At 42.4% G+C, this 13,131-nt stretch overlaps 1 protein-coding gene across 13 annotated transcripts in view; it reads right to left on the bottom strand.

Annotated features, from left to right (window-relative positions):
• Positions 1 to 13,131, bottom strand: part of LOC115205348 (protocadherin alpha-C2) — a 204,661-nt gene that overhangs the window by 57,807 nt on the left and 133,723 nt on the right. The gene's annotated exons all lie outside the window — the stretch shown is intronic.

Genomic DNA, 13,131 nt, shown 5'->3' with positions numbered 1-13,131 from the left:
AACAACGTCAAATAAAAACAAAAAAACACATTAATACCTTGAGAATAGCAATAATAGCAATAATTGTATTGCAATTCATCATTATTTTTAACCGTCGGTCGTTTTTCTATTTTTAAGAGAGCGCGCTCGAGCAGGCTGTGTTTTTTTATCAGAGAGGGAGAGAGAGTGAGCGAGCGAGTGCCACCGCCCTTTTCATTGTGTGCGGCAGATACATTGCTGATCTGATTTAACCGTACGCCCAAGCGATTACTTTTCTCTTTTCATTGATCCAAACCTGCCATTAAGTCAAAGCTCTGGACCCAAAAGAATAAATAAAAATAAAACGAATAATGGATATTTAATCGAAAAGTCTATGGAAATAGATCAATAAATTCACTAACAAATGAAATGTATTTGTGCAGCAATTATCATCATAAAAGTAGTCGTTACATTTTAAGTATAATCACGGCAGTTTATTGAAATATTTGCATTATTGTAGAGAACAGAGGCTCTGTCCTCAATGGAATCAACAGGGCAGTGCAAATCAAGTCAGGCTGAGCATTAAAATATGGAGTTAACCAACAGAGACAATAGAACGAGAAAAACAATACAAAAATAAAACATGAAAGCTGTATGTATCCCTCTCTTCTACGTAGGTACAGCAGCTCTCAAAACAAAGCATGCTGTGTCCAGCGCTCTGTCGCTGTCCCACGAGCTGAAATATTGCTGCTCGCGCCCTCCTCTCACTTATTGCCCTGGGAGTGACAGCTGGGTTGATCGTATATTAAGACTACAGGGGTACTTGACTGCCGCTTCAGTTTCGCATCATATTACTCGCAGTACACAGGACCACCCCCTTTAGGCCTATATGTTATCATATGAAGCATGTTAACTCGGGGTGAGCGGGCGAAACGAACCAGGTCACCAACAAGATGCTCGAGACTTAGCCCCTCGCCATATCTGTCAAAACAAACTAGCATGCCCTCTTCTGTCAGACCCAAATTGCTGGAATAATACAGAGCTCGCGCACGCTGCAGATGCGGAAAGCACAAATAATTTAGACTCATGTCGATTTGTTGACTAGCGGTTCTCCATTTCCTTTCGAAAGTCTCACTTGCCCCAAACATCTAAGCTATTGCCCAATACAATTCAGCAAATAAAAATGTCCACCTGGTGTAAAAGACTGACTTCATTTTCTAAAAACAACTAGGGCTAACTGTTTAACACCCCCAAAAATACTTTGAATCCATGAGTGCTTGGACGGCTTTTACAGACACCTTAATTCCTGACAGTTTCAGAGATTGCTTTGGGGGCAGTTCACACCAGGTAATGGTAATGTAATAGTCTGGCAGACATTAATGGACACACTGCCCTGTCTCATGGCGCCTTGATATACTGTCATTAATCCATTAAACAGTGGACCTCAGCTTTATAGACATCGTAACGTGTTTTAATTTATTGAAAATTCTGCGCCACCGACCCTTCTGACTTGGCAATCACACTGTACACAGACTGTCTGGCTATATTAACCCTCCTCCTGTGTTCCGGTCGAATTGGACCGATTTACAAGTTTTCTCTCTGAAAAATGTAATTCATTTAATCTGATTGTCATAAGGTTCCATGACTTTGTCCACACAGGGCATCTGAACACACAAAATACATTTTGATGATTTTCATTACATTTTAGGTGTTTTATTTAACTTTTGTACACTTGTAGTGTTCCGGGTCAAAAATGACCGGTCATTAGAAGTGAATGGGGGAGACTATAATTAGTGTATCCAATTGAGTTCCGGCACATGTCCATTCATCAGATGGACACACTTCCTCTTCCAGACCCCCACATGCATGTGTGTTTGAGCACACACACACACACACACACACACACACACACACACACACACACACACACACTTTACCCCCCTTCTTGGCTTCCAAGGCAACCCCCACGGGAATCTTTCCCCCACGGGAAACAGACCTATTGACATTCTCACAAACAATCGCAACATTGTTTCAATAATAAATATAACTTTTCTCACTGCTCTGGTATATAAAGCTTTTTTGAGGCCTTGCTCACAATTCATTCTGTGGCAGCACAATGACCAAACGATATACTGTATGGGAGGCTCTTGATCATAGCTTTGATCATGACACTGGTGAGGAGGAGAGAGTCCTTGTTAAACTTTGACACAAAGTAGTCTGTGATAAATAGCACAATATGTTTCATCTGAGTATTTGTTATAGTCAAAATAATCCATACATTATGTTTTTTTTACTCAAAATCTAGTTGTATGAGCTCAGATCAATGAGGCCTACAGGCCATAAATAGCAAATAGAAGTTCAAAACTTGTAATGCTCACTAGAACTTAAGTTGATAAAAAGATTTAACACAACATTAGGTGATAATATATGTTTTAATATGGATGTATAATCAGCTATAATGGGGCGGCCATTTTGGACCAGGAACACAGAATGAATTAACATGAAACAACACAACAGGAGGGTTCAATACATTTCAAGTACAATATAATTGCACAACCAACGTATGTTCATCAAATGTTGTAGTGGTGTTAAGCCTTTGCTGGTTTTTCATTTAAATTCGACTCAATATCTCAAACACCTCAAACATCTGCCCATGGGGCCGAGATGTCTCATATGCGCATGTCTGTCCGCAGGTGGTCGGATAGTAGCGTTAAATGCCCAAATCATCCCGCTCAGACTTTCCTCCTAATTAGTACAGTCTGAACCCATGTACCCCTATTAAAATCCAATTTAAATCGGATTCAATTCAATTAAGAGGGGGCCTCTAGTCCAAACGCGATCAGAACGACAAAGTGAGAGGGCGCATCTTTCGACAGTAATTTCATTTCTACGCCAGCGGCAGTGGTTCATACTGAATTGAATCGCGGCTCTCGTCTCATCTCCGAGCCCTTTACCTCTGGAAAAGCTCAATAGTTAGATAACACTCAGACAGCCAGTTTGCTAGACAATCGACTTTCACACCATTCAAATTGATTGAGTCATGCAGTGAGTGCAGTGCCATTCAAAGCACCTCTAGGAAGGACATTGTGACCTAAAAAGTGATGTCATTGGATGCTGGTCTCATCATATGGATTTATGCAATCTAAAAGGAGACTGTCTGGGATATATTAGCATTACCTGGAGCCCAATTCATGTAAAAAAAAAAGACAAAACAAATTACAATATTGGCTTAGATAGACTGCCTTTGGTCATTCATTGTTGTGTATATCTATCTCTGAATAAGTCAAACATTCAGGTTAGTAAGTATAGTCTGAGTGGTATATCTGTATGGTAGACTGAGCATGAAGTTGTTTATTTGGGATGTGGCCTCAGAGAGCCCCAGTGCCAGCCTGATTCACCCGGCCACCGGGCCACGCTACGCGGCTCCAGCTCTCCTCCACCGACCCCTCTGTCTACAGCTGTGAAAGGCGCTGGCAGCCTGCGAGAACGCCGCTCAGCGGTGAGTCACGCCGTTGTTAGGAGTGGATGGATAGATAGCTGAGAGACTCTTCTTCACACTCCAAAGCCAGACTGAAGGGGGTGGTGAACTGGGAGCTGGAGAGATACAACGGAAGAAAACAGAGATGGAACGGAACTTCCGTTAGGTTCGATGGGCCTAGAGGGAACTCTTCCTTTGTGCTGAAATGGACGTTTTGTGATTTCAACTGTCCTTTTCTAACTCCTATTTAACTCAGCGGTGGAGATGAGACAGCGTAGGTCTCGTGTCAGTCCGGGTGGGGTCCGCGCGGTGGAGATGAGACAGCGTGGGTCTCGTGTCAGTCCGGGCGGGGTCCGCGCGGTGGAGATGAGACAGCGTGGGTCTCGTGTCAGTCCGGGTGGGGTCCGCGCGGTGGAGATGAGACAGCGTGGGTCTCGTGTCAGTCCGGGCGGGGTCCGCGCGGTGGAGATGAGACAGCGTGGGTCTCGTGTCAGTCCGGGCGGGGTCCGCGCGGTGGAGATGAGACAGCGTGGGTCTCGTGTCAGTCCGGGCGGGGTCCGCGCGGTTGAGATGAGACAGCGTGGGTCTCGTGTCAGTCCGGGCGGGGTCCGCGCGGTGGAGATGAGACAGCGTGGGTCTCGTGTCAGTCCGGGCGGGGTCCGCGCGGTGGAGATGAGACAGCGTGGGTCTCGTGTCAGTCCGGGTGGGGTCCGCGCGGTGGAGATGAGACAGCGTGGGTCTCGTGTCAGTCCGTTCTCGTGAGTCTCAGAGGGATGCGAGTAGCAGAGCTCCTGACATTTAGCAGATTCTCCCGGTGGCGCGCGCAAGCTTTGTGTTTAAGGCAATTTGAGAAAGAGATGAAAATAGGAGACTATTATCTCGTCAATTGCACACGCCGTCGGATTTACACCTGTCCTTTTCCAACTCGTTCTGTTGCCTCCTCTCTCTCTGTGTATATTGAGCTGTACACATGCAGGTAACGGATCTCTCTCTGTACCTGTTAGAGTCCCGTACCATCTGTCCCGCCGTTCATTGCGCGCAACAGAGCTGTGGGTTGTTTTATTTTCACTCAAGGGGCTCGAGATGAAGTTATCTCAATTCCTTCTCCGGAGACAGACATATGTCTCGCCAGAACAAACACGTCCTAATGCTCTTAAATTGATCCCTCTCTCTGTCTCCCTCTATCCCATCTTTCTCTTGTGTCTACTCTTACCCTTCCCCACTCAATTCAGTTCAAGGGGCTTTATTGACATGGGAAACATATGTTAACATTGCCAAAGCAAGTGAAGTAGATAATATACAAAAGTGAAATAAACACTAAAAATGAACAGTAAACATTCCACTCTCACCTCACTCTCACCACCCCCTCTCTCTCCCCCTCCCAACTTCCTCGCATTTCCCTCCTCAGAGCATCTATCACCCCTCTCTCCTGTCTCACATCTTCTCCCCCCTTCCACCCCCTCCCTCCTCTACCCCCATCTCTCTGTGACATCCGCTGCTCCAGCTGGGAGAGCTGTGGCCGAGGGGCACCGGAACGTCTGAAGTGGAAACACAGGAGCTAATGTCTCCGCTGCTGCCTCTGCCTCTACACTACACTACACTGTCCTGTCTTCTCTAAAAAAACACCCCAGAGAGAGAAAGGGAGCAGGAAGAGAGAGGGGGAGGGGAGAGACAAGGAACAGGGGAGCAGGAGGATAGAGAAGGGAGAGAGACTAACAGGCGAGCTCGACAGCAGATAAAGGGAGAACTCTGAGTACGCGCCCTATCATCACTTTTTGGAAATAGATGAGCCTTTTTGAAAAGTGGAATATTAACTACCTTCTCACCATCCATTATGCAAGATGGCGGACATATTAATAAAACGCTCTCCAGTAACCCTCTCTATTAATAATACACAGTAATCGTCCCTGTTTAAAAGCCATCCTTTCACTCCCTAAGCGCCTGTTATCCCATGTGGAAGACCGCCGTTTGTGAGTCAGATTTCCCACACACGACTGGGACTGGGACTGACTGGGCTTGGGGAAGAGTCTGAATGAGTGTCTGGGCTGGAGCCGCTCTCTCTCTCTGAGAGCCTTTCTTTGTTATTGTCAGCTGCTGTCTCGTCTGGTGTGCTCAGGGCAAGGAGTGATGACCTCATATATGTCCCGCCTCACTCTCGCCACACCAGACGGGGTCCGAGCTCTGAGTCGCCTACTGTTCACCATGCAGACACACAGACAACATGTGTTTTTATTCAACTACTAAGTTAATACTTAGTGTTTAGGCCACCCAGTGAGACACGTGGCTTTTACATGACTATTGATGCCATACGACGCAGATAAAATAGGGTACAACATACAACATGGCCTTCTAGGACGTTTGCTTTTAGAAAATACATTAAAGAAATTAGGAAAATACAAAAAATATATTTCTCTCTTTCGATCTTTCATTATTTTACACATGGTAATGCCTGCATGCTGTTGTGTAGGAAGACAGTAATCACAGTGTCTGTGTTGCAAGGGGGGAAGGCCAGAGCGATAAAGAATCTGCATCGACAGACAGAAAATGACAAAACATCCCTTTCCTCAGAGAAAATGATTTAGGTTATAGCAGGAGAGGCTGACAACCATGAAATAAATAGAATAGAAGTGCTGATAATCTAACTACAAAATCACAATTTTATATCAACATTTTATTTTCAGAATATCCAGACCATCACGGAGAATTAAATAAAATGCTTGCTTTTCAGTGGCCAAATCACATATTGGAAAACGAGTTCCATAAGAACATTTGCTCAATGATGGAGATGAATCCATTCTAACATTTAAAATATTGATTTTGGCCTGTACTACTAAACAAGGTTTTGAAGTGTCAGTCCTAAATCTAGGAGATATTAAAAAAGTCAGGATATATATAGATCTTTTTGTGCACATATTTAACTCCTTTTTAAGGGTAAGCGTAAAACTACCTTCAGACCTTCACTCATTGTTTTAACCAGTACAGTTACATTCAGACGAGTTTTGTGCCACTTCTGGGGGCCGTAGAGTAAAACCGAGAACACCATAGTGTTCCGTGAGAATCTCCCCGTTCCACAGTGGGGTCCATTAGTTTGTAGTCCAAACGGCTCGGAATCCGTCAGATGAAGGCCATAAAAATGGTCAAAGACACCCTAGTCATAGACTGTTCTCTCTGCTACCGCACGGCAAGCAGTAAGTCTAGGTCCAAAAGGCTTCTTAACAGCTTCTACCCCCAAGCCATAAGAATCCTGAACAGCGAATAATGGCTACCCAGACTATTTGCATTGACCCCACCCCCCTTTTTTACGATGCTGCTACTCGCTGTTTATTATCTATGCATAGTCACTTTACCCCTACCTACATTTACAAATTACCTCAATTACCTCGACTAACCTGAACCCCCGCACATTGACTCGGTACCGATACCCCCCCCCCTGTATACAGCCACGTTTTATTATTTTATTGTTACATTTATTATTTTTATTTTAGTTTATTTAGTAAACATTTTCTTAACTTTACATTACATTTTTCTTAAAACTGCATTGTTGGTTAAGTCCTTGTAAGTAAGCATTTCACGGTAAAGTCTGCACTTGTTGTATTCGGCGCATGTGACAAATACCATCAGAAGTTGGCACATCGACTGTACCAACTTCAGACGAGTCTCCTGACACTTTTTCTAGGTCAATCTGTTCAATGCTACAGACGTTTACGTGAGAAGTCCGATTTCCGCGATGGCTCTGTCACCTTTCACCGCAGTGCGACTGGCGGATGTGGTGGATTGAGACTCATCCCTTGCAAAAAAAAACATAAATCTATCTTAAACTGATGGATTTTGATGGGGATCTTTTTTGTTATGTAACTGAGATTGACTCACCGGTGCGTCAATCGACTAGGGGATTACTTGATAGGTACAATATATGCCATGTTGTGAGGAACAGGAGGGAGAGAGATGTTTTTCAGGAACTAAACGTATTAGAATCTGTGCCACAGAGAGCGAGAGAAAATCAAAGGGGCGGTGGGGTTCTGTCTCAGTGCCAAGAGCACTGCAGCTTGCAGCCAGGACAGGATGAGAGAGAGAGAGAGAGAGAGAGAGAGAGAGAGAGACAGTAGTACTGGGACCTCTATTGGTGTAAGAGGGTACTGCAGAGACAGTGGACTCAGCATGGTCTCCATCTACTGACTGCCATCGCTAAGCTATGTCACTACTGAAACCTGATTGCAAGCTGCTGAGTGTGCTTGTGTGCCTGTGTGTGTGTGTCCCAAGCCGCAGATCGCCTCCTTTCCTCTCCTTCAGTGTCTGACAATGTGACTGTGAAGGGCAGATTCAGGCCCCCTGCAGAGGAGAGAGATGGAAACAAAATATGCTGATGAGAGAATCTGTTTCCAAGGACAACACCCTCACTCCGCAAGACAGTATGCCTCTGCCACAAAGCATTACTAATCACACAAGCCAGATCTGGCAGATTGATCACAACACTCTGAGGTAAAAATGATCAACCCTTAAGCACAAAATCAGACCAAACTATCAGACATCCTACAGTATTCATACCCCTTGACTTCTTCCACATTTTATTCAACCTTTTGTTGTGTTACAGCCTGACTATAAAATGGATTACATTTAGATTTTATGTCACAAATTAATTAAAAAAGAAAAGCTGAAATGTCAAGAGTCAGTGAGTATTAAGCCCCTTTGTTAAATAAGTTCAGGAGTAAAAATTCAGTCAGGTCAGTATTCAACGTTAGCAGATGACGTGGAAACCAGCCACTGTGGGCAACAGTGAGTACTGTGACCTTCAAGTAGGCTTTGGTTTTGCTAGGGCATTGTGGACAGGGATGGTGGATGGGCGAGATAGGAGTAAGCATCTGCCTCTGTTTTTATATATATATTTTTAAGCCTATCCCAAACCTTAACCCTAACCCTAACCATTCTAATGCCTAACCTTACGATTTCTGAGTTAATGTCTGAAGACAGATTACATTTCCACAGGCATCAGGAATCATCATGTCAGTGTCTGAATCCAAGACTGTGTCAGCCAAATTTACAACACCACCAAAAAGTACAGACACCCACTTTCTCAAAAGGTGATGGAGAGTTGGAGGTAGACCAATGGAGACCAACAGAGACAAAATGTCTCTTCTCTCTCAAAGAAACCAAACAATGCAAACCTACAATCCATTCCAGTGTAGACTAAGATTGGATTAAGTGGTCCACTCACCGACGGTATCCCATGCTACTGTGGGAACCTGTCTAGCAAGATAGTTCAAACTAAGGTCCAGTCACTGTTACATGTAATGCTGCTAGATTTACATCCAGAATTCATAAATGTAGAAAATATTGCTTTAATAGCCTAGCCAAAGCGACACTAAGGATTGCTACAACTAAGAACCATCTCAGTGCACCAGTAATAGACTTAGGCCACTATAATCCTCAAATTCATTATTCATTATCATTGTTGAGTTTCTGAAGCTCTGAATTAGACTGGGTAGTAACAATTCTGTGTTGTTATCGTCACTGTGAAATATGGATACAAGTATGAGCTCCAGATGTTGTAGGTCAGGAATGTCTGGGTCGCTAAATCAAATTCGTATTTGCTGTTGCAACGTTTTAGGATGCTCGCAATACTTAACCTTGGAACGATAGAGAGAAGTAACCAATCAGTTTGAAATGTGACGTTTGAGAAACATGGATGAACGTCTAGTTCTGACGTGAGAATGTGGGAGCTCGTTGTAAAAAAATTCCTTAACAAGTCACATAATAAGTTCCATGGACTCACTCTGTGTAATAACAGTGATTAACATTAATTGCACTTTGGATGGTGTATCAATACACCCAGTCACAACAAATATACAGGCGTTTTTTTTCCTAACTCAATTTCCGGAGAGGAAGGAAACGACTCATGGATTTCCCCAAGGTGACTTAAAACAGTTACAGAGTTTAATGGCTGTGAAAGGAGAAAACTGAGGATTGATCAACAATATTGTAGTTACTCCACAATACTAACCGAAATGACAAATTGAAAAGAAGGAAGCGTGTACAGAATACTATTTTTCCAAAACATGCATCCTGTTTGCAATAAGGCACAAAAGCAAAACTGAAAAACATGTTGCAAAGAAATTAACTTTATGTCCTGAATACAAAGTGTTATTTTTGGGGTAAATCCAATAAAACACATCACTGAGTACCACTCTTCATATTTTCAAACATGGTGTTGGCTGCATCACGTTATGGGCATGCTTGTTATCGGCAAGAACTAGGGAGTGTTTTAAGATGAAAATAAATGGGAAAGCACAGGTAAAATCCTAAAGGAAAACCTGGTTCAGTCTGCTTTCCAACAGACACTGTGTGACAAATTCACCTTTCAGCAGGACAATAACCTAAAACACAAGGCCAGATATACACTGAAGTTGCTTACCAAGACAACATTGAATATTCCTGAGTGGCCTAGTTACAGTTTTGACTTAAATCGGTGTGACAATCTATGTAAAATATTGAAAATGGATGTCTAGCAATGACCAACAACCAATTTGACAGAGCTTGAAGAATTTCTAAAAGAATAATGTGCAAATATTGTACAATCCAGGTGTGCAAAGCTCTTAGGGACTTACCCATTTTTTTACATTTTAGTCATTTAGCAGACGCTCTTATCCAGAGCGACTAACAGTAGTGAGTGCATACATTTCATACATATTTTCCATACTGGTCCCCCGTAGGAATCGAACCCACAACCCTGGTGTTGCAAACACCATGTTCTACCAACTGAGCCACACGGGAACCAGAAAGAGTCAAAGTTGTAAAAAATTAAAAATAAATAAATAAATAATAATAATAATAATAAAAAATTAATAAAAAAACAATAATAAAAAAAGTGCTTCTACACCGAACAAAAATAGAAACATGTAAAGTGTTGGTCCCATGTTTCATGAGCTGAAATAAAAGATCATAAACATGTTCCATACGCATAAAGAGCTTATTTCAGTCAAATTTTTGGCACAATATTTTTGTACATCCCTGTTAGTGACCATTTCTCCTTTGCCAAGATAATCCATCCACCTCGCAGGTGTGGGATATCAAGAAGCTGATTAAACAGCATGATCAATACACAGGTGCACCTTGTGCTGGGAACAATAAAAGGCTACAGATGTCTCAAGTTTTGAGGGAGTGTGTAATTGGCAAGCTGACTGCAGGAATGTCCACCAGAGCTTTTGCCAGAGAATTGAATGTTAATTTCTCTACCATAATGTCATTTTAGAGAATTTGGCAGTATGTCCAACCAGCCTCACAACCGCAGACCACGTGTATGGCATCGTGTGGGCAAGCGGTTTGCTGATGTCAACGTTGTGAACACAGTGCCCCATGGTGGTGGGGTTATGGTATGGGCAGGCATACGCTACGGACAACAGACACAATTGTATTTTATCAATGGAAATTTGAATGCACAGAGATACCGTGACGAGATCCTGAGGCCCATTGTCATGCCATTCATCCGCTGCCATCACCTCATGTTTCAGCATGATAATCCACAGCCCCATGTCGCAACGATCTGTACACAATTCCTGGAAGCTGGAAATATCCCAGTTCTTACATGACCTGCATACTCAGCAGACATGTTACCCGTTGACCATGTTTGGGATGCTCTGGATCGACGTGTATGACAGCGTGTTCCACTTCCCGCCAATATCCAGCAACTTCGCACAGCCATTGAAGAGGTGTGGGACAACATTCCACAGGCCACAATAAACAGCCTGATCAACTCTATGCAATGGAGATGTACCGGGCTTCATGAGGCAAATGGCGGTCACACCAGATACTAACTGGTTTTCTGGAATCTGGTATCTGTGACCAACAGATGTATATCTGTATTCCCAGTCATGTGAAATCCATAGATTAGGGCCTAACAATTTTAGTTCAATTGACTGATTTCCTTATATGAACTGTAACTCAGTACAATCGTTGAAATTGTTGCATGTTGCATTAATATTTTGGTTCAGTATACAAAGTACTGACTCAGGGGTGTGAATAGTTACAGTACCAGTCAAAAGGTTGGACACACCTACTCATTCAAAGGTTTTTGTTTATTTTTACTATTTTCTACATTGTATAATAATAGTGAAGATATCAAAACTATGAAATAACACATATGGATTCATGTAGTAGCCAAAAATGTGTAAATCTAGAAGGCCAGCATCCTGGAGTCGCCACTTCATTGTTGACATTGAGACTGGTGTTTTGCGGGTACTATTTAATGAAGATGCCAGTTGAGGACTTGTGAGGCGTCTGTTTCTCAAACTAGACACTCTAATGTACTTGTCCTCTTGCTCAGTTGTGCACCGGGGCCTCCCACTCCTCTTTCTATTCTGGTTAGAGCCAGTTTGCGCTGTTCTGTGAAGGGAGTGGTACACAGCATTGTACGAGATCTTCAGTTTCTTGGCAATTTCTCGCATGGAATAGCCTTAATTTCTCAGAACAAAAATAGACTGACGAGTTTCAAAAGAAAGTTCTTTGTTTCTGGCCATTTTGAGCCTGTAATCAAACCCACAAATGCTGATGCTCCATATACTCAACTAGTCTAAAGAAGGCCAGTTTTATTGCTTCTTTAAGCAGAACAACTGTTTTCAGCTGTGCTAACATAATTGCAAAAGGGTTTTCTAATGATCAATTAGTCTTTTAAAATGATAAACTTGGATTAGCTATCACAACATGCCATTGGAACACAGGAGTGATGTCTGTACGCCTATGTAGATATTCCATAAAAAATCTGCCGTTCCCAGCTACAATAGTCATTTACAACATTAACAATGTCTACACTGTATTTAGGATCAATTTATGTTATTTTAATGGACAAAAAACGTGCTTTTCTTTCAAAAACAAGGACATTTCTAAGTGACCCCAAACTTTTGAACGGAAGTGTATATTTTCTTTACATTGTTTGCAAACTGATATATGACAAGAATTAATGCCAAAATAATATACAATACCGGTCAAAAGTTTTAGAACACCTACTCATTCAAGGGTTTTTCTTTATTTTTACTATTTTTTACAACACTATTTTTTATAACACATATTGAATCATGCAGTAACCCAAAAAAGTTTTAAACAAATCAAAATATATTTTACATTTGAGAATCTTCAAATAGCCACACTTTGCCTTGATGACAGCTTTGCACACTCTTGGCATTCTGTCAACTAGCTTCATAAGGTAGTCACCTGGAATGCATTTCATTTAACAGGTGTGCCTTCCTAAAAGTTAATTTGTGGTATTTCTTTCCTTATTAATGCGTTTGAGCCAATCAGTTGTGTTGTGACAAGGTAGGGGTGGTATACAGAAGATAGCCCTATTTGGTAAAAGTCCAAGTCCATATTATGGCAAGAACAGCTCAAATAAGCAAAGAGAAACAACAGTCCATCATTACTTTAAGACATGAAGGTCAGCCAATCTGGAAAATTTCAAGAACTTTGAAAGTTTCTTCAAGTGCCGTCGCAAAAACCATCAAGCGCTATGATGAAACTGGCTCTCATGAGGAACACCACAGGAATGGAAGACCCAGAGTTACCTCTGCTGCAGAGGACAAGTTTATTAGAGTTACCAGCCTCAGAAATTGCAGCCCAAATAAATGTAACAGACACATCTCAACATCAACAACTGTTCAGAGGAGACTACGTGAATCAGGCCTTCATGGTCAAATTGCTGCATAGAAACC

Source organism: Salmo trutta, chromosome 13 (assembly GCF_901001165.1).
Source record: "Salmo trutta chromosome 13, fSalTru1.1, whole genome shotgun sequence".
Classification (NCBI taxonomy): Eukaryota; Metazoa; Chordata; class Actinopteri; order Salmoniformes; family Salmonidae; genus Salmo; species Salmo trutta.
Note: the sequence above shows the minus strand (reverse complement) of the source record. Positions and strands in the feature narration are given on the sequence as shown.